Raw genomic sequence first — 23,335 nt, forward strand, 5'->3', positions numbered from 1 at the left:
TCTCTCACATCAAGATCCCCCAAAGGCCACAGATATCCCAGGGACATCCATCTTCAACTTAGAAAACATAATAGCAGGCATGATATATATTTAGCTAATATGAAGTTAATTAAAAAGAGACCAAGTTCTGTATCAAAAGATAAATATAAGTTGAAGACTTTTCTCTGAAAAAGAAGTAAACTATTGTGCAGTACAAACATATTTATTAGTTTAGTAATTAACTTGTTCATTGGATTATCAACTAATTCATAAGCCCACATGGCATATTAAGCATTAAATTAGATGCTTTGAAAAGTATTGAGATTACTTGAGATATAGTCTCTGTCTGTAAAGAATTTAACCATCTAGTAGGAGAGATGAAATATGTACATTAAAAAGTGTAATAAAAGGTATAATCTACTGAGGGCTGTAAAATATGGTAGGAAACAGCTTTAATGGGCTAATTATTTTATATGATGTGGCACAAGGATTGAAAAAGTTGGGCCATGAAAGAACAGCGCAGTTGGACATTTTATAGAGGGGGAGGGTGAAGACAGTTCAGAGGGTAAAAAGAATGTGAGCTAAGTAATAAAGGAGAGTCATTGAGAGGCGTGCTCAAGGAATGAAAGGCAGTGCCTTTGACCAGATGCTAGGGACTGTGGAGAGGTTTTAGCTAGAGACAATCCTGGAGAAGTAGACCAGGATCTGATGTATACTTGTGTGTGTGTGTGTGTGTGTGTGTGTGTATGTGTGTGTGAGAGAGAGAGAGAGAGAGAGAGAATGAATGTGTGTCTTCGCAGTGGAGAATGCTGTAAGGGGGATTATTTCAACCACTAGTGATAGTAGTAACAACTTTATGTAGCAATTTGCAGTTTACAGAATACATTTATATATGTCATCTTACTTAATCTTCCCAGCAGTGGTCCTCACTCGTCACTCCTTAGTCTCCTTTGTTGGTTACTCCACTTTATGTAGACATTTTAACATTGGAGTGCTCTGAGGTTCATTTCTTTGTTCTCATCTTGGGGTTTACACTTACTCCCTTGGTTATTTCATTCAGTTTCATGGCTGAAAATAGCATCTATGTACCATAATTTTTTAAAGCTGCGTCTCTATTCCAGGAAGGTCTTTTGAATTCCAGATTTGTAGAAAAAGATACAAGTCAGTACTGCCTACTTGACATCTCTACCAAGACGTCTAATAAACTTTAACTAACACATCCAAAGCTGTGATCTCTATCTCTTCACATCCTCTTAAATATGAAGCCCATCTCACCTGTAGCCTTTACCACCTGAGATAGTGGTGACTCCACCATTCCAGTCACTCTGTAATATGTTGCAGTGATAGACAAGCCTTCTTCTAGTCTGGATCATCTAAGGACATGTGCTGGCACAGCACAAGCCTGCAGGTTTGCAGACATCAAACATTGTATAAAGAGAACACAGTGCACCTACTCAAAGTGAGTTACTATTAGATAAATTTTGAAAACAACATGGGATTATTGATACTATAAATGCATTTACTATTTGAAAAACATCAACAGGGTCTTTTAGAGATGCCTCAAACTCACCGGAATATTGCATAAGAAATTCAGAGTAAACAAGCACATTTGTAAGAAAAGCTAAGGGAAGTTAAATATAGGTAAATGTGTGCTGAAAGCCAAGGCATGATTTAAGTTTATCTACTATCAAGAGACATGTATTTACATCAAGTAGTAAAATTACATTACTGAAAAGATAAGAAAAGCAACAACCTTATCTAATTAAGAGCCTCTAGCATTACTGGGACTCCTAATTCTCTCCAGTCTACTTGTATCTGCTCTCAAACAGATGTGTATTTCACTGAGCTCTCTGCAAATGTGATAATGTTATGCAACAGGGTAACAAACCTTAGAGTCATCCTTGACTCATTTCTTTTTCTCATGCCATCATGTATTCAGTGGATCTTCTTGGATCTACCTTCAATATATATGAGAATCCCCCACCTTTCTTATCACCTCCATTACTATTACTCCAGTTGGAGCTATCAGCATCTCTCACTTGGATTTCTGCAACTGGCATCTGACTGGTCTTCTTGTTTCCACTTTTGCCCATCCATTATCAATGCAGCAGCCAACTGATTTTTATTTTTAATAAAATGTATTCTTCTATTTTTTTTTCTTGTCCTTTTAGGGCTGCACCTGTGACATATGGAGGTTCCCAGGCTAGGGTCCAGTTGGAGCTGTAGCTGCTGCCTATGCCACAACCATAGCAACCCAGGATCCGAGCCGTGTCTGTGACCTACATCACAGCTCATGGCAACACTAGATCCTTAACTCACTGAGCGAGGCCAGGAATCAAACCCCTGTCCTCATGGGTGCTAGTTGGGTTCGTTAATTGCTGAACTACTACAGGAACACCCTATTCTTCTATTCTTCTGTTCAACATTCTGCAAGGGGTTTCCATTTCTCCCAGCATAGCAGCCAAATATCTACAATGGCAAATAAGATCCTCATGTGATCTGGCCTTTGTTACCTGCCTGACCTCACCTTCAGTCTCTTTCCTTTTTCTCTCTGCTCCAGCCACAATGGGCTTCCTGATCCACGAATAGATGTACCAGGCACACCAGGTACTTGTTATTCATGTGATCCACTGTGTAGAATGTTTTTCTCCCCTAAAGAAGTTTGCTTCTTTAAGTACCTTTTATGTGTTGTAGGTACAGGTTTCTTTTAAATACCTCTGGATTTCTCTTATGTTCTTTATAAACTTGAGTGAAGGGAAAATATAGGCATATAAGACTAATAATGAAGAATGTAAATTTCTCTTCATCCTTTTTGTTTGAATAGAAAGACATTTAAGTAGAACTCTGCTGATCCTACTGAGTAATGGATGGTTAAGGATATCATCCTTAATGACTAATTATGTAAAATATGACATGTCCTCATCAACATTTTAATTTCTCTTCTTCATCCAGGGCTATGGGAGGATTACAGTTTCATGCCTTATTGAAGTTTGGTTGTCACCATATAACTTACTGTGGCCAAATGAGAAGGTGTTAACAGATATACTCTTTGTCTATCTAAGAGCCAGCGTGCAGTTATCCATGCTTTCTTCTCCCTCATGAACCCTGAGTTCATGAAAAGATGGCTGTATCACAAGATGGTTCAATCCTCATTCTCTGAACTGTTTCAGTAACTATGAGGACCAGAATCTCTACTGAATCATATCAAACAGATTTTTAAGTTGTTATTACAGCCTGGCCTAACTTTTTCTTGAATGCTATACCATCGTTTTAATTCATTTATCATGTTTACTAGGGTTATAATGAAGAGTTTAGAAAACTAACAGGAAGTAATGAGGAAAATATTTCATTCAGTTAATATGTATTAATGTCTACTTTCTAGATACTGGAATATAGTGATAAACGAAATTTCTTGTCTTCATAGAGCTAACAGTCTAGGAGAAGTTGGGGTCAGGTGTTGGGTAGAGGGAATTATAGGACAAACCTCCTGCCATAAGGGAAACCCAGGTCAGTGTGATGAGGATGAAGGACCGAGGCGTGCAGGGCCAAGTAGGAGATGATGTCAAAATAAGTTATGACCAGTTTAAGGTGGGAGGTCATCAGAGGACCTTTAGAACTCAGTCCTGGGAAGTGGGAAAAGTGGGTACTGTGAAGTTGTGGAAGAGAGCAGGCATCCAGGTGAAGAATTCAAGAGAATAGTCAACTTGAAGTCCCCTATGTAAACTGAATAGAGTGAGATAGGCTGCAGGCTGCCTTACAGATGGAGGATGAAGTGAATGTGAGATTGAGAGCAAGTCCTCTGCAGTGGTGCAGCATGGGAGTAGGAAAAGGGAGACTACCTGAAAGTGACTGGGATTTGGTAGCAGAGCAGCAGAATTGTATTTTCCAAACTCTACTAGATCCCAGGACCAGGGCTGGGGAATTCCCACTTATTCTACTTCACTGAAGCCAGGAAAGGGCTAGGATGCTTTTAGAAAGCTGGAACCTTCTTCTAATACTTAGAATAGACCTAGGGATACATAGGTACTAAAAGGTGGTAGAAGAAACATGGGCAGTTCTTTGGAGAGAGAAGTTTATTTTTCCTTTTGCATAGGGAAAAACAGGGAAATTGTAATAAATATGTCACCACAGAGAAAGGAAGAACAGAAACCAGAAATAATGATTTTGATACGGGCTCTCTCAGATTCCTGGTTATATGTAATATATAAACTACCACCAAGATGCTTTGACAGAAAGAAATGTTCTAACAGACATGAAAGAAATGTTTAGTAGAATTAATTGGAGTGAAGATGGAGCAGATGTTAACAATGAGAATTTTATTAAGATATAGATGCGTATACTGAAGAGCATTTACACTGAATGAATGAAAACAATGCCAATTAAAGCTGTTTCAGGCGTATTAGAATTCATTGAATTAAACTGATTTTTCTACTCATTATGAATAGAGATTTAATCCCTCACTTGTTCATCTTCTTCAAACTCAAAGCAGAGTTATTCATAAAGAAAGAAGAAGAACTGAGAGTAGTGGGATTATGCAAAGAATGGACTAGAAGGAGTGAGGTATAATGGAGAGATGTAAGCCTATAATTAATGGCACTGAGAATGGCTGATGTCAGACAGTTACTATACAATAGTACTTTATTATTTCAAATTCGTCTAAAGAGAGCTTGAAAGTACCCATCAGCATCTCTTGTTAGTAAATAGGTTAACTGATCCACAAATTTCACGTGTCATGATTTCAGTGGGAAATAACTTCAGGATGGAGATTGAAGCTATAGAGCCTTGCTTCTCCCCTAGGCTTTTAATCGTGAGGCATTGTTCTTGACCCTCCCTTAACTTCAACAGCATTCAGACAAATTAGTTAATTATATGGGTTAGTAGGTCATCAAAACATGTATAATTGAACAAACCATATGCAAATCAAGGCTAAATTATTTGTAATTAAATAATGATTGCAAAATTGGATTCTTTAGTGGCACCCATTAACAAAGGTCTATTAAATACTTAAATTTGGAAAAATAATTTGATTTCTGGAAGCTTGGGGTTAGTAGATGCAAATTATTATATTTAGGATGTGTAGACAACAAGGTCCTACTGTTTAGCAGAGAGAACTGTATCCAATCTCCTGGGATAGACCATGATGGAAAACAATATTTTTAAAAAAGAATATGAAAAAAAGAATTTTCTTTCTAAAGTAGTATCACTTTCTGCCAAATTTTATATCTCAGTAACTGATACTTATCTTCCATACTTAGCTTTTCCCAAACATTTTCCCCAAGTTCCTCTATACCACCATCACACAAAAGATTAAACTTTTTCTTGTGTGCTAGTGACAGCTCTGCTTCAGCAGTTTTCACTTTGATTCATACAACTTCATTTCTTTGTCTCTATTCCTATACTTGAAATCCTTTAAGGATGAATTGTAACTTAGGCATCTCTTTATCTCTAGGGTTTGGTAGACTGCATGGTATTAGTGTGTCTTCAAAATTTTATTGCTTAAAAAAGGAATGAATGAATGAGATATAAAGAATTAAAAACTTCAGCATTTGGGGAACTAAAAAAGAGATTTATGCCATGTAAATCTCATGTAAAATGAATTATTCTAGTATCAAATTGTGTCCTAGGATGACACTAATATAGAAGAAAGATTTGCAGTGAGTTTCATTCTGTGGCTCTATAGGATCTTAGGAAATTCTTTTAACTACTTTATCTGCTAAAAAAGGATGATAATACCTATCACTTATTCTTCTTATCTGCTTTAGTTTTGCTTTGTGTTTAAGAGAATTGAATAATTATGTGTTTGTGTGAGTGTATGTGTTCTGTGTGTGTTTGATTCTGATACACATAGTGTGGTAAACATTTAAGTTTCTATTGATACATTAAAAGTGGTCCTCTATAAGATAAGATTAGAAAAGGCAAATTCATCAATTTCAAGGACCCCCCCTATTTAATGTCAGGATTAAGTGTATGAATAGTACATACATTTTGCTATTAATTTTAAACTGAATAAAATTTTTTTTCTTGTAGGGTACTGTTACTTTCAGTAAGCTTGAGATGTTGATGAGAAAGAGAAAATTCTGTTTTTTTTTTTCTTTTTAAAAATCTGGTATACTAGGTTTATTGCAATGATTAGATATGAGAGGTATATACTCAATCAAATAAACCAATTTTTTTATGTTCTCCTTCAAAATAATTCAAATGTTTACATTTTTATATAATTGGACTCAGTACAAATTTAATTTTGAATACTGTTTCTTTCACTTACATTATATCTTGAACATTTTCTCATGTTGCTACATGATTTCCTAATAACATTTATCTCAAGTATATTGCCATATTTCATTTAAATATTCTACTAACTCTGCATATTTTTATTGTTGCTAAATGTGGTATTACAAATTATAGGGCAAGGGGCATCTTTCCATAAATAGGTTTTCCTTCTTTGGGATTATTTCTTTGGATTAAATTTCTAGCAAAGGGATAATTAAATCACTGGGCTAAGTTTATCTCCAGAATATATCTAGAGAGGAAATGACAAATATTTTCCTTCTTAATAAAGAATTCTTCTGTTGAGAATCAAAATCCTGAAGCTAAGTTAAATTAATGACCACTAACAATTTGTGATATTTCATGAATAATCAAAACCATTAAGCAACCAAAAAAAAAAAAGGAAAAAACCCTAAAAAAAGAAATCAAGGAAGCAAAGATAGCTTGAGAACTAAAAAGAAGTTTCCAGTACTTATTTCTTCAACACTGTTTTCTTAATACTTTTGGCTGAGGTGAAAAATGCAAAAGGAACAATGGAAATGTTACAATTCTTAAAAAGTTCAGTTAAAATTACTTTCTAAAAGAATTTAACACTAATAATGTACTAGTTTATCCTATCAGTTTTGTGACAGTGTTTTGTAGTATTGAAAATGTTTTATTAGATATAATTTTAGTAAAATTATAATATTGTTTACCTTAAAAACAAAAAAAAAGTAAAAGAAACCAAGGGAAAACACAGAATTGTGAGCCTTCATTAAAATGTTTCTTCACAATCTATTCTATATTAGCTTTTAAATGGAGATTTTCAGGAGTTCTCATTGTGGCTCAGCAGGTTAAGGACCTGACATCTCTGTGAGGAAAGGGTTCAATCCCTGGCCTCGCTCAGTGGGTTAAGGATCTGTTGTTGCCACAGGCTGCAATATAAGTTGCAGATGCAGCTTGCATCTGGTGTTGCTGTGGCTGTGGCATAGGCTGGCAGCTGTAGCTCCGATTCAACCCCTAGCCTAGGAACTTCCATATGCTACAGATGTGGCCATAAAAAGAAAAAAAAATGAATAAAAGGGAGATTTTCATTCGTCTTTCAGTTTATGACCTAATCTATGGCTATGTGCATTTTGTTTACTGAGGACTTCTGTTAAATTTTTCCTTTCAATATTTAAATTCTATAAAATCTCTTCATCTTTGTATAGTTATGTTTTCAGAGAAGCCTATTTTTACTTTCTCTAAATAGTAGTCACTTGAATCTCATTAAGAATATTACGATAAATGAAAAAAAATTCTCCTATGTTTTCTTAAATATATGTTTCCCCACCATGGTTTTCTTTGTTTTTTTCATATTTTTCAATCTGTTCTTTCTTTTTAATGCTGTTAGTTTTCCTCAGATGCTTGCTGTTTTTGCTTTTCTGTTTACATTTATAAATAAAAGATTAGATTGTTTAATATAGGTATCTGGCCAGGTTCTTCTCTCATGGAAAGAGAGAAGTGGAAAGTTTTAGAGCTGTGAATTAGGAGCTGCTGAGGATCATGGCTGTCCTATTTTCTGGCAGAGTGATACAGCATATGCAGCAAGTTCAAGTGAGGCCCACTTCTCTGCAGTGTATGCCACATTGTCCCACATTCATGCTTTTCATAAAATATTCCTTAGAAAATAGCATTCATTCATTCTTGTATTTCTTCTTTCAACAAATTCTTTATTGTGACACTGAATAGGTTCAAAGTGCCAGTGAAGAAAGGTGGGGAAAAAAAGACTCTCTCAAAGAGCAATTAGTAAAAGTGCAAGTGTGATAAGACAAAAGGAAAAGAAAAATTAAAATTCCTCCCTAACCCAGTTTGGGAGTGGGACCAGTGAGGGGTGGGATGGGGTGGGTGGTGTCATGGTTTCTACAATCAGTGCTAACTAAAGTAAGATTTGATGAATTGGTATAGGTAAAATGGGTGAATTAGTTGGGAAAGAGGGCTTTCAAAGAGAGAATTTTCTGGACAAAAAGAAAACTGTGAACAAGTCAAACGCTTACGAAAGAGCATGGTGCATTTGAAAAATCACAAGTAGCTCAGCATGCTTAGAGAAGCAGTGTGTGGCAGGTGCTAAGGCTGGACAGGAGAGCAGGAGGCTGACTTACAGGTAGTAGCTGGAGCTGACAACACCCATGATCTAGAAGACATTATTATAACATAAGGGAAAGAACATTTGATTGAGGATCAAGAAATGAGAAGTCACTAACTAGATGAGCTTCTTGGCCAAATCGCTTGATTAGATGGAGGCTTCATTTTCTCATCTGTAAAAGGAGCAAGTAGTTTTCCAGTCATGCTCCAGATTTGTCCTCCTAGAGGATGAAGGGATATGGTAGGCATGGCTCTTGCTCCCCTGCCACCTTCCCTTCTGCTACATCAACTCTGTTTTTACCTGAAATATTTGCCTTAGAATTTCATGTGATGTTTTTTGAAGACTTACCATCACCAAAATTACTTTTAAAGCCAGAAGACTAAACTGTCTTGGGTCTTTCTGCAAATTAGGAAAAAAATAGCAATGTATAGTATTAGAAAGAATGTCAGACTAGAAGTCCAAGTTCTGATTTCAACACTTAAGAAATCCCTGCGTGGCTATAACATAGTCAGTTTTTTCCTTTTAGTCAATTCCTTCAATCATCACACACACACAAAAATACTATCTGCTTTCTTGTCTTGAAAGTTTTTTTTTTTTTTTCGGAAGTCAAATAAAATTAGATATGCTCAAAGTACAACTATTTTATAGATGGTTGATATTCTTAAGGAAAATACTGCCTTACTGAAAGGTCTTTCCTTTGTATGAGAATCTTGTATGTCAAAGATTCTTGGCATGAAATATTTTTTATGGCTGCACTTGTGGCATATGGAAGTTCCCAGGCCAGGGATCGACCTACACTAAAGCTGTGGCATTGCTGGATCCTTAACCCATGGTGCCACAGTGGGAACTCACAAGGATTTGGTTGTTTAATGGAAGTGAAGTTTCTTTACCCAGAAGAGAGATGAAAATCTCTTTACTGGACAAATTTCTCCATAGCTTTCAATGTGTATCAGAATGAGTTTTATTTATTTAAAATTTTTATTATAATAGAATTTAATATTAAAAAGCATTATATAGTTCTTGACCAGTGATGGTAACCCTGTATCTCAAGATATTTCCTTGGGTTATCCATTCCTTAAGTTGAGATACTATGTATGAAATAAAATGTATCTGCTGTTCAGAATACATCCCTTACAAAACTCTAGAAAGTAGGTTTAGGCATTTGTTTTTTTGATTGTTGGCCTCATTGTTTTATTTATTTATTTACTGTCTTTTTAGGGCTGCACCTGTGGCATATGGAGGTTCCCAGGCTAGGGGTCTAATCAGAGCTGTAGCCACTGGCCTACGTCACAGCTACACCAATGCCAGATCCGAGCCACATCTGCAACCTACACCACAGACATGCAACTGCAGATCCTTAACTCACTGAATGAGGCCAGGGATCAAACCTGCCTCCTCATGGTTACTAGTCAGATTTGTTCCATGGAGCCACATGGGAACTCGTGGCAGCATTGTTTTAATAGAGCATTTACAAAATCAACAAACCTTTGTCTTAATAATGCTGATTGTTCCCATTAGCAGAACTTAGACGTGTTGTTAAGAGATCTTTCTCTATTCAGAGTGAGCAGGGGAAAGGTAGAGGAGAATAGGTAATTCTGCCTTTTCATAAATATTGTAGCCATTTCAGTATTATGGGGGGAAGGAAAAACCCAAAGGGAATAAAGTATCACTAGCAAGTGAAAAATTTAGGAATTAAACCCAGGTTCATCTGATAGCAAATCCTATGCACATTGCTCTGTGATAACAAGGTCCAGTTTAATACAGATAAATGTATTTAATGCAATGTACATTATATACTGTATTATATGTATATTCAAAACAAGAGAGGTAAAAGGGGAGAGAGAAAAAGAGAATAAGGAGTTGATGCAGGCTATATTGAAACTTTATTCTGTTTTCTGTTGTTATTATTTTCTCTGTAACATTGCTTCCTGATCTACTTCTTCTTGATGTATTCAGGGAGAGAGAGGATAGAGAAAGATTTAAAATTTTTTCCAGCATGAGGGGTCAAAAAAAGATGAAAGAACATTGGCATTATATCATAAAATTTCATTTGAAATATATGTAGCCAAAATTAGGATTGATACTGAGTTGTATTTTGATTGATTTCATTTAGAGTTAGATTAATTTTGAAGCTTTTATTAAATGTACTCTATAACTCAAAGTTCTTTGTAACTCGCTTAAATACAATCAATTGGCCCTTTTGATAAAAATATGGTTGATTAATTAAATTGAAATATTCATATTATATTGAAGAGTAAACCAAAAATAGGGAGACCTTGATTTCCAAATTGCACTGGAAAATAGAGGAGATACTAGATGTCAGAATTTGATTAAGTAGAATTAAAATTCAGTTTGAAATTTAATATTTAAAATTTATATAATACTTCCTACAAATAAATAGTTTAAAAAACATTATGGGAAGCATAATTCCAAAAACAGTTGATCATTTTAGATATTCTGTTTTTGAAAGGTTATGATCTAAGGCTGGCTCCTACCAAAGGTTCTCATTCATACCCATCATTAGACTAATTTACTTAATGGACAGTCCTCGTTACAAAACAAATTCCTTTAAAAAATTTAATCCTCAAAAAAGGGGTAGGGAGAGAGAAGAGGACATCAGAGAACATTCATTGGATGCTACAGAAGAATGATTGTTCAACTTTAAAAAGATCTACTTAGCTACTCTATTATACTTCACAACTTTGTGCAGAAGAAAATTATGAGTGCTTTTTACAAAAGGCTTTGGATGCAGTGAAGACAAACAAATCAAGACACATTTTTGATCTGCCACTCCAGTAACTCTAATAAAAATATTTTATTCTGATTCGATACACACTTAGAGAACACATGAATGTGGGTTCTAGACTTTCAGTTAATGTCAAGAATATTAATTTCAGTTTCTGGAATTAGGTTTGAAAAACAGGACAGATAACAATTTTCATGGTGTTTTTCCATTATGACTCCAAGATAGTAGATATTAGTTCCAATAACATATCTTCAAGTGTTTTTAGTATCCTATTAAGTAACTGATTTAGACCTGATTAAACCTTCAGGCTTTCTTATCATTCCCTTACAATTATATTCTTTTCTAGTTCAAACATCATTCTTCTCTATGGAGAAATTGGAAGCTTGGGTTTAATGGTGCTTTTCTCTTGGTCATTTGTTCATATTACCTAGTTGGCTCCAAGCAATGCTATTTTTAGCCTATCCTTGGTTTTATATGTGCCCTGAAAATATCAGTGACATTTCTTTTCTGTTATCCTTAGCATTTTTCATAAATATCAGATAACTCAGTATCATTAGGTAATCATATTCTTCTTTCATTTTATTTTGTTGTTCTTCCTTTCCCAGGCTTTCTTGTTAAATACACTTCTCAAGTGCAGACTAATAGGAAAATTGGCTATAGATCATCCTGATTTCTTTATATTCCTTTATGATTCTTAATCTTGATTGTTGTAGATAAGAGAGTATTAGAATCATCTATATAACAACATATGTATTTTTCTTTGAAATTTGTCTCTTATAGTCTGATGCTGCAGTATTTGATATAATAGTCACTTATTTGTGACTGTTGAGCTCTTCAAATGGGATTAGACACCTAAATGTCCAAGATAAAGATTAGATTTTTTAATATTTTGTATGAAAGATTATAAAATATCTCAGTAATTTTTGATAGTATTGCATGTTGAAATGATACTTTTAAAATATATTGAGCTAAATAAAGTAAATTATTGAATTTAATTTCACCTGATTCTCTTTTTTTAAAAAAAATGTGCATTAAAAATGTAAAACTGTATATGTAGCACACATTATTTCTATTGACTAGCATTGATTATTCTCAGAATACTTTTGATATTCTTAATTAAGTGTATTTTCTTCTTATTGTTGCTATAACAAATAACCATACATTTGGTGACTTAAAACAACAAAAATGTATTAACTTGCAGTTCAGGAAGTCATAAGTCTGAAGTGGGTTGGCAACGGCTCTGTTCTTTTGGAAGCTTTAGTGGGTATCATTTCCTTTCCTTTTCTAACTTCTAGAGGCTACCTGCAATCCTTGGCTGATGGCCTTGTCCTGCATTTGCTAAGCCAGCACTGTGACATCTTAAAATCTTTCTCTTAGTTTATCTCCCTATGGTCTCTGCTTCTGTTACCACATCTCTTACTCTGACTCTTCTGCTTCCTACTTATAAGGACTCTTGTGATGACATTAGGCCCATCTCAAGATCTTTAATATAATCACACTTGTAAAATCCCTTGTGTCCTGTAAGGTAACATGTTCACAGCCTATAGCGATTTGGGTGTGGGCATCTTTGGAGGGCCATTGTTCTGCTTGCTATTTAAGTGCATTCAATGGTATGCTTTCTTTGTTAATTGCAATTAAAAAATTGTTTAGGGACAATGATGCTTTAATATAAACAATAAAATTTAAGCAACAACAAGTCTAAAGTGGCTTGGGGCAGTGGCGTGTCATCTAGCAATGCCGTGGACCTCAGTGTGACCTTGGTTACGTCAGTCATTTACCTTCTTGGGTTTTTTCCTATTTAGCAAAATGAGATCTTTAGAGTCTATGCAAGGACTGTAAAACTGTAGTTCTTTGGGCCACAGTTCAAATGTGCTTAACTTATTTTAATGATTGAATCCTGGTAAAACTAATTTTAGCTATAAGATGTTTTTCTATATCTTTTATCAGACTTTTGAATGATGAGGATGTGAATTATGAATTGTTTTAATGTATTGCAGATAACCAAGAGTTATGCTCATTTCATCATATAATAAACTTTTTGTTTTTCTAAACTAACCAGCTTGTAGACTATCAATTTGATCTTATAACAAATCTTGCTTTAACTTTTTTGACATTATCTTCTCTGCATAATCTACTTAAGCAACTACTTTTTAAAAAATTGCTTTTTTTCTCTTTCCTTCTCTCCCTCCCTTCTGGTAAACAGAAATAAATAGTTAAGATTTTATTTTTTAAATAACAAAATTTATTAGCTTTCTTATCTCTAGGGAGGTTTGAGGAATTTTTATAAAAAAACACCAAAGTACTTAAGCTGAATGTCATGATTTTTAGAATGGATAGTTGGAAAGTTGAACAACTTCTTTTGCATTGAGTGTAGTGTGGTTTTATCATTCTATTTGACTGCATCATTCTATTGTTTGTGTTCAGGTATCAGAAATAATTTTATTCACATACAATAAAAAAGCAAGCTCCAAATTTAAATACATATGATTTTAGAAAAACTCATACTTTTTTTTTGTCTTTTGTCTTTTTTGTTGTTATTGCTATTTCTTGGGCTGCTCCCGCGGCATATAGAGGTTCCCAGGCTAGGGGTTGAATCAGAGCTGTAGCCACCGGCCTACGCCAGAGCCATAGCAACGCGGGATCCGAGCCGCGTCTGCAACCTACACCACAGCTCAGGGCAACGCCGGATCGTTAACCCACTGAGCAAGGGCAGGGACCGAACCCGCAACCTCATGGTTCCTAGTCGGATTCGTTAACCACTGCGCCACTGCGGGAACTCCTAGAAAAACTCATACTTTTGAAACCATTGTTAAATAATTCCTAGTTTGTAGGAATTATCTAAAGAGTCAGATTTATGTGTAAAGAGATCCTTGGAGGGGGAAAGATAGATTGACAGAGACAGAGGTTAGAGGGGGAATGACAGAAAGAGACGGAAACACACACAGAAACATACAGACACATACACACACTGAGAAGGGGAGGGAGAGGGAGAGAGAGATCCATTCCCTTTTAAAATGTAATTTAAAGGTCTCCTTTATTTAATGTTTTAGGAAATTATGGAACTAAATATTTTGGGACAGGTAGATGATGCTCATTAAATCACTAATTAAACAATAATGAAAATCCAGGCTACTGTTTACTTTTAATTGAATAATTAGCATAAAATCCCATTCAGAAAAGGAAGAGTAACCAACCCGTGTCTGTGAAGTCAATGAGATGGCAATGCCATTGGGATAGAACTAAAAAATTTCCAGCTTGAACTACAGAACATTAATTTTCATGTGGCTTTTCCATAATTAGGTCAAATTTTACAGTAAATTTTACTAATACTGGAAATGTAGACTCAAATAAGCTAATGTTACACAATAAACTTTAATGGATGATATACAATAGGATGGTTTCCTGGTTGTATTTATTCAGAGCTAAAGGGATACTTAAGGTCATTTTATATAATTAAACTCATTCTAGACTACACTTCAGTGTATTAAAATTAATCATAGTGTGATGGAATCAAAGGCAGCTAAAATATCGAGATAATTTGCTATGAGGTTATGAGAGGGTAAGCATAAATACTATTCAATCTGACAAATTTATAAAAATCTACAATTTTATATAAACCAGATATTCCCCCCAAAAATAAAGTATTAAACTTTTACCAACTTAAATCTTTGAAGTTGAAAATTTATTTTTTAAAAAAATAATTGTTTCAAATAAATATAAGTACAAATAATAGATGTTTTAAAAAAGAGCTCCTTCAACAAGAAACAAAACAGGAGTTCCCTTGTGGTGCAGCAGGTTAAAGATCCAGTGTTGTCAGTGCAGCAGCTCAGGTCACTGCTGTGACATGGATTCAATCCCTGGCCCACTGGAATGGCCAAAAAAAAAAAAGGAAGGAGAAGAAAAGAAACAGATTCTTAACTATTAGCATAATGGTACAAATATTCAGAAGTTTTTAATAGTTGGAAATGAATCATTTGTTTTGAAATCTGGATGTATTTCTGTCTTAAACCCCTGAACTTTGAAAATATGTTTTTATAATCTCAAACCAGCCTTGATGAATAAGCCCTATTTCTCTATGTAATAGTCTTATCCTAAAATATCTAGTATTGATCATTCCTTCCTTGGTTTCCATTCCAGGGCTTCAAACCATGAAATATAAAGATGCATCTGGTAAATTTAGCATTCAAGCAGGTGTGTTCTCCCAGTACATACCTGAAATATTCAGTATCACTAAAGTGTTTTAAGTAGTCTTTTCTAATTAAGCAGGATTGTGTGAGCAGATTCTTCCCTGAAGAAAGAACCTCTTCGTAAACAGCCACCTTTTCAGTAGTTAGGCCTTGTAATGTTGCAACACTTTATATTTTTATGACTTTCATAATTCTGAATTGTCATTCATTTAAATTCAAGATGTGAGCACTTAAAATAAGGTTACATCAGGGGAGTTCTGAAGATGATGGAGGAATTTTTCCCCTAAGACTTGCTTTTGAAATCTGTTTTACAGTATTTTATAAGTTATTATTTATTGAGACATCTTTCAGACAATCTTTCATAGCATCCTAAAATGTTTACTACCAGGCAGACTTAATTGATTTGACCTGGTCATAAAAGTATGCTTTTATATCAATTATCCAAAAAAAGCACAACTCTCTTTTCAAAATGACTTATATTAAAAGGAACAGTTAAATACTTTCTCATCTATTTTTAGTAGTACCATACCATTTCTTTACATTATCCACTTGGTATTAAGCATTTTTTTTGTTTACAGTACAGAAATCAAAATAAGAGGGGATATCCTACCTATCATGGGTTTTAGCAGAGCTGAAATTTTAGTGACATAATCAAATTGGAATTCCACATTCCAGTTGACATTCAAGTTTGTCATTCTTAGTTCTTCATTTTCCAATTATTGTTAGTCATAGTAAGTTTTTACTTCCCTCCTCTGTTTCATTCTCTGAAGAGAGACTAGCAAGCCCAATGCAGAGAATAAATTTGTTTTCTTGATGTATAACTAGTTTCACTCTTTGATCTATTAAGTCATTCATTCACATATCATTTGTACTATGAGGAATAATATAAAGACGAAGTAAGTTTCCATCATCTCTGTAAAGTAAATCACCAGGGATTCATATTCATATTTTAGTCTCATCCTACTCTTTCTCCTTTTACTCTTCCACCTTCCTTGACTCTTTTAACCTGTCAAACAAGTTTGTACTTAAATACACTGAAAATGAGCCTTTAGTTTTTTTTTTTATTTTTGCCTTTTTGCCTTTTCTAGAGCCGCTTCCTGCGGCATATGGAGGTTCCCAGGCTAGGGGTCTAATCGGAGCTGTAGCTACTGGCCTATGCCAGAGCCACAGCAACGCAGGATCAGAGCCGCGTCTGCAACCTACACCACAGCTCACGGCAACGCCGGATTGTTAACCCACTGAGCAAGGGCAGGGATCGAACCCACACCTCATGGTTCCTAGTTGGATTCGTTAACCACTGCGCCACGACGGGAACTCCAGCCTTTAGTTTATATTAATATCTATCTATATCTCTTCAGTATGCTTGGTAAAGTATTAATTCAGAATAATACTAACCATTTATAGTCAACCAATCAGTCATCAACGGCAAACTCTGGTTTTTGTTGTTTGTTTGCTTTAAAGTCAGCTCTTCTATCACCTGTAATAAAATTTTTTTTTAAAAAAGTCAGCTTTTCTGTTATATGCTTCGTACTGGGCCCAGTATGCACGAGGTATTCAGTAAGTGGTTGCTGGAAGAATATGTCAGCTTCTCCAAGTTTCAGAAATATTATATCTACTTTTCCCCCTTGTCTGTTCTATTCTCAAAGGAAATTAAATTGTCATCTTACTCTCTATAACAAAACGGCTTTGCTTATTGCCCAGGAACACTGTTCTGAATGGTTGACATTCTATGGTTTGACCATTTGCCCAGACATCTTTCCTGAGTTTTGTGTGAGTTGAGAATATTAGTTGCAAATATAGCTCATTTTCCTAAGATCGAGCTCTAAAAAAATTCTTTACTGGAGTTCCCATTGAGGCTTAGCGGGTTAAGAACCTGACATAATGTCTATGAGGATGTGGGTTCAATCCCTAGCCTCACTCAGTGGTTTAAGGATCCAGCATTGCTGCAAGCTGCGGCATATGTAGGTCACTGATGGAGCTTGGATCTGGTGTTGCTATGGCTGTAGTGTAGACCTGCAGCTGCAGCTCTGATTCAGCCTCTAGCCTGGGAACTTCCATATGCCACAGGTGGAGCCCTAAAAAAAGAAAGAAAAAAATTCTAATATTTTAGTATCCTTACATATTTTGCACGAAATGTGAAAAATACTGTATGATGATTTTTGAAATGAGATTTCCAGTTCTCATATTTCACATCAGCAAAGCCTCCTTTTGTGAATTCATGTACTATTTTAAATATTCTAAAAGAACTTTCTTTTGTGTTGTAGTTTGGCTTAGGGATAGTCTGGATTTGGTGGTTTCTAGTTAACTAGTCAGAACTGAATGTAATTGATGGATTGCCTGTTTTACTGTTTCAGAGGTCCTGTTGCTATATGTCAGACCAAAAGAAACTATATTTTTAAAACAAGCTAGTTGAGGATTACTTTTTTCCCCTATCTCAACCACATTTTTCTTATTTAGTGGTGATTTTTGCTTGCTAGCTGGAAATTTGTATACTTATTATGGTAATAAACAAGCATCTATGCATTTTTGTTTCTTAGAAATATAAAGTACTATAGATTTTAAACATATCTACATAGATTTTAAAAATCTATACAGACTTCTATGCAAAAAGCACACTATGAAATTCTAAACTCCTATACTATTTTCTTCACTTCTGCATATACTTACTCTAATTAGAAATTTTTCTAAAACTGTAATGGTTTATAGAAATTATATAGTTTAATTATTTCATTTTAGGGAAATAGTTAACACATAAAAACAGTTTATATATATTATAAACACCTGTACAGTCAAGATTCAGTTTGATAAATAAACATTGGGTTAAACCTCCCCATGATATCTTTCCAGTTTCAGTAACCCCAGTTTATCCCAGAGATAACCTATACCCTGATTTTCATGTTTATATACTTTTGCTACATATACATATGCTCAAAATAATAGGTATTATTAGACATTAATATTTTAAAACTTGATATGTAAACGTGTCATCCCACAAGTATCTACAACCTGCTTTTGTTGTTGCTGCTCTCCTTTGTACTTTTGAGATGCACTAATGTTAATTCAAGTGCATTTTTCTTTTTATTGCATCTAATATTGCAGCACATGAATATTCTGTAGATTCCTTGTTCTCTTATATATCCAAAGATGTTTTTATTTTTTCTCTTTTAAGTAATTCTGCAATGTGTGTTTTCTGTACATATGGAGAAATGTAGAGAAGAATGAAGGAGTGGGGAGACTGAATTTGGGGATAGGAGAATCTTGATTGCTAAACTGTTCTCTGAAGATGTACTATTAGATGTTCTTCATGACTTATCCACATTCTCATCAATATTTCATATTGCTGAACTTACAGAATTTTTTGCCAGTTTCATAGTTGTGAAATGATATTACATGACTTTTAACTATTATTTTGCTAATAACAATGGAAACTGAGTACCTTTTTCAGGTGTTTATTAGACATAGAGAATCCTCTGTCAGTTTTTCATTTTTTTGGCTCATTTTTTTCTGTAATATTTTCATCTTTATAGATTTATGAGATCTTTATATACTTGGATACTGATCCTTCTTTGTTATATAACCAAAGATACTGCTTGACAAATATCTTCTCTCAGTCTCTGCTTTGACTTTTTTGATGTATATACATTTTTTTCATATGCTTAATATATTGTGTGAATAATTCATCTTTTCTTACAGCCCTATATGCCCCCTGGTATTTATTAAGTTCTAAGCCCTTTATTCTATTCCTCTGGACTAGCTTCTTTCCCTGAACCAAACTAACTTCTATCCCTGAATCTTAAATTTTATAGATTAATTTAAAATTGAGTCTTCCATCCAGGAACAAGTATAGTTGTTAATTAATTTGAGTTTATTTTTTAATGTTAATATATAAATCAAGCTTGGGTCAAAGGTGACTGCTCAGTGTCATATAGCCAATTAATAGCAAACGAGTGGTAGAAGGAAGATCTTTTGAGTCCTTAATAGCTCATACACTCAGAAGGTTTAATTATTTAGTCAGTTAAGAAAGAAGATTGTGGAGTCCTTGCAGCTACTGCACCCACCATTAGGAAGGTGAATTCAACTTCCCCAGTTTACTAGGCCCTTGAAAATCAGTGTGGTTGGAGGGCTTGTTACAAATGCACACTTTCATCTCTTTCTGGTCCTACTCCCTATTATAAAAAGATTCTTGACTTATTGGTAGGCACATAAAGTTTATGAATTTTTACTTAACAAACAGAATCCTGAAATTCATTGCATTTTTTTTTCTCTTTAGAGAAAAAATGCTAGTAGTAATCTTGAGGTCATTGAATTGCAAAGGTTTCAGGTAAGCAACATAGAAGCCTATATGATGACACTTAGATCTTGCTTTTCAACCACAGGCTTCAGCAGCCATCCTCTACTTTGCTGAATGAACTTCAGAAGTTATATATGCATTTATTTATGCATATGCAAAAATATATATGCATATTCCTGTAAAGGAGACAAAATGTTAAGGATTTCTCTAAAAACAGCATATCTTAGGAATAGGGAGGTTTCTTTTGATATATTTAGTTATTCAGGCAGAAAACACATTTGCTTTGAAATCACTAGCTGCCCCAAATTGGCATTTTTAGCACTATATGCCATTGGTGAAAATTCTGTGGAAAAATGATTGAATATTGGAAAAACATAAGCAGAGAAGATTCAGTCTAGAGTAAAACAAAGAAAGATCAGGCAATTTTTTCAGATGGTTATATACTGCTCTCGTTAATCTCAGTGCCGCCTTCTTCTTGTTTGACTACAGCCAGTTATCTACAGGGGGAGAGGTGGGGGATGAGGAGAGGGGATTTAAAAAAAAAAAAAAAAAAAGATTCCTGCAGTATCACCTCGAACCACTAGGGGTATCTTTGTACCATTTTTCATCCCGCAACGATTTGGAGTAGAAACCTATATTAGGGGAAAACCAGGGTCCTCGGCATTTTTTTTTTTTTTTTTGCGAGCAGTGCACCCAGAATCCAAAAACATTTTTTAAAAAGAAAGGAAGAAAGAATCCATAGTTCTTTTGGTCACCCGAACAGTGCTACAAAATCGCTCTACTGGACTTCAGCACCAGGGATTCATTTTTGAGGTCAATTTCCAATCGAGATAAATCTATTGGATTAGTAGGATTATCTGATTGCAGCTGAAAGAAGTAACGTTGTTTGATCATTTGTATTTCTTGCCTGATGGTCGGATTTACGTGGAAGTGGTTTTGGGTCCCAAGGATTCTGGATCGTGGTTGCATCTGGAGAGAAAAAAGGATCAATCGACACGTTTTGGAAGTGTCTGTGGGTGAATAAAAAAGGGGGGGGGCGCAAAACTGGGATTGCGGCTGTTTAAAGAAGAAAAAAAAAATAAAGGACGCATCTTGAATTCTGAAACAAGAATTACCGGGTGCTGAAGATTTCAAAAAAAAAAAAAAAAAAAAGCGTCTAGGAACTGGTAAATACTTTGAGCAATTCAGCTTGAATTTGACGGCGAAGTGTTGTAGAAACTGTCTCCTTGAATATTGGAAGGGGACTGGGGGAAGATGAGGGGGCCCCCTCTGTGGATTTATCTTACTGAGGGTAAGTTTGGGGGTTTTTAATTGGGAATGGGTTGCCTGGGTCTGTGTGCCGCTGCGTGAAAGGTGCTGCGGACGCTGTGCCTGTGAAATGGGGAGATAAGGGGGCATGTAAACCACCTCGCGCGTCTCCCCGGGATCACCAGGGAGCTACCTAGACTGAGCTTAAAAACCTTATTTTGTGGCATCGGTGGGGAAGCCAAACAACCCTCCAAGCTCTCAACTTTGCATTGAAAACCTCTCAGTCGGAAGATCCCTCTTGGATCCAGTCCTTTCTCCTAGTGATACTTTAAGGAGAAGAGGCAGCAATGCCTTGGAAAACCTGCATGTAGAGGGGGAGAGCCCAAGTAGAAATCGCTGCCTTCTCTCGGCCGTGGTTTGGGTGGCATTATTGGCTTCTAGGGTAATTTTGCATGGGAAATTGGCCGTTTTCATGTCTCCTTCTCCCTCCCTCTTTCTTCCTTCCCCCTCATCTTTCTTCCTTTCCCTTCCCGCCTCTCCCTTCTCTCAGCCAAACACAAAATGGTTAAAAGGGTTACAGGGTCACTGCATCCGATAGAAACAGGTGACTTGGCCACACATGTTGTCTTGTAATTCACTTCCACGACTTTGCAAATACAGTCCGAGGTAACTTTCTTCGAGTTGAACGAATCCAAATAGGCGTTGCAGCCTTTCAGCCGAGGGCCCAGGCTGGCAAGTGCGCCAGGCAGCCGGCTGCATTTCTGATGCGTCCCTACCCTGGCTGCCTCGCTACTTACTGGCTTTTCTTTCCAACTGAGCGGTGCGCGAGTTTCCAGACATTTTCTTGCAGCTGAATTCAGGGATTTTTCTTTGACTTTTTCTTTTAAAATTTATTTCATACCTCTTAAAAAAAGCTTATCTTTATTTGCAGAAGGATGATCAATTTCAGCAGATAAAATTAATCACTCAAATGAATGAATGTTAATTGACTTAGGAAAATAAAAGTTGCTTTGGAATCCACAAGAGCATATTATTCTGAACCAATTTTGGAGTCGACAGAGAACTACTACATATAAAGAACTGACTTATTTAAAATATATGTATAGATATTAAATAAGTTAACTCACCCTTCCCTTTATAGGCTTTTGTTTCTTCAGCATCATAATTTTAGTTGTCTTTTCTTATTTAAGGCCAATTCATTAAATTTTAAACCCCAGACATTCAGCTGCATTAGAATAAAATGGTGATAATCTTTAAAATTAAAATAATGTAGTTTCTACATTTTAAGCTTTTAAAGAAAAACACCAAATATTTTTTCAAGGATTTATCTTTACAGATTGAAAGGCATGTAGATACCTTTATGGTTTTAGTACCAAAGCCTCTCCATTAAGTGTGAACTCATTGAAAGGCAACTCTTCAATGTCATCTAAAACACTCATAGTTCCAGTACTTATTTCAGGAATTCCAGATACATCAGGCATTCTGGTATTAAGAGGAGCCTCACTAAACTTTCTTTCTGGTTTTGTGTGTGTATATGTGTTTCTTAAATCTAAATTCTGAAGCAAACATGATGCTATTACTCTTTTTCAAGATTAAATAGCAAAATTTGAAAGTCTTGTCTCCCAAAAATTCTACAGTGGGAAAGTTATTTTCTATTTCTGCAGACATTGTGTAAGCTTGTCTAAAGATGACAAAAAAAAAAAAAAAACAAGAAATAATTTCTACAAGCCCAACTGTTAGTTTTAAGAAGATATCTGAGAGGCTATGTTTGCCTTTTTTTTTTTTAAATACAGTTCTAAGTCACATGGCTCATGTGCAGCATGAACTTGAATGGATATTCTGTGTTTTGGTACATTCTAGCCACTGATCTTAGCCACACAGTCCACTAATATTTAATGTATTTTTTTCAGAGTTTAACTCTAAAAAGACATCTAGCAAATAACAAATAATAATAGTAAATGCTGAAGGTGAATGGGAGGTAGGCTGGAATTCTTCTTTTTAGGCTACTAGAGAATATGTTGATATTATAAAAATAGAGAATATGAAATATGAAAAAGAAAGTCATTTTAAGAGGTAATTTGCGTATTTCACAAACACTGACCCAGTGGTCATGGCATGTGCCACAGTACTGAAGCAGAAGGGTCAGCTTAAAATGCCTTTGTCATGGCTGAACTATATTTTTCTCTGTCAAGAATAAGCAATACTTTCTAGTCCCTCGCACAGTTTTCCTTTGGCAGTGAAAAGGAAAAGTGGGAAACTTGGGCTTACTCTATGGTTTCTACATCTGTTCCTATATAAAACTTCGGTAAACTTTGTAGGTGGTAGATCCACTTTGGAAGGCTAATAACAATAGAAATAAAAATAAACAAAACTACACACGACAAAAATTTTTAAAGCTGTAGCCAGTAAATAAAGAGCAAAATACCCAGTTGTATAAATATTCTCTACGAATTAAGTGAATAGTTCTGAGAACTATTTTGAAGTCAGAGAAGTTCACTTAGAAAATTAATTAC

At 35.1% G+C, this 23,335-nt stretch overlaps 1 protein-coding gene across 1 annotated transcript in view; it reads left to right on the forward strand.

Moving 5' to 3' along the window:
• The first annotated feature begins 20,430 nt into the window (after positions 1 to 20,430).
• The window catches only part of NLGN1 (neuroligin 1), a 713,580-nt gene continuing 710,675 nt past the window's right edge, over positions 20,431 to 23,335 (forward strand). The window contains exon 1 of the mRNA XM_047786673.1: positions 20,431 to 20,865. The gene's annotated coding sequence lies outside the window, so the exon portion shown is untranslated. The remainder of the gene's footprint in view (positions 20,866 to 23,335) is intronic.

Source organism: Phacochoerus africanus, chromosome 1, assembly GCF_016906955.1.
Source record: "Phacochoerus africanus isolate WHEZ1 chromosome 1, ROS_Pafr_v1, whole genome shotgun sequence".
Taxonomy (NCBI): Eukaryota; Metazoa; Chordata; class Mammalia; order Artiodactyla; family Suidae; genus Phacochoerus; species Phacochoerus africanus.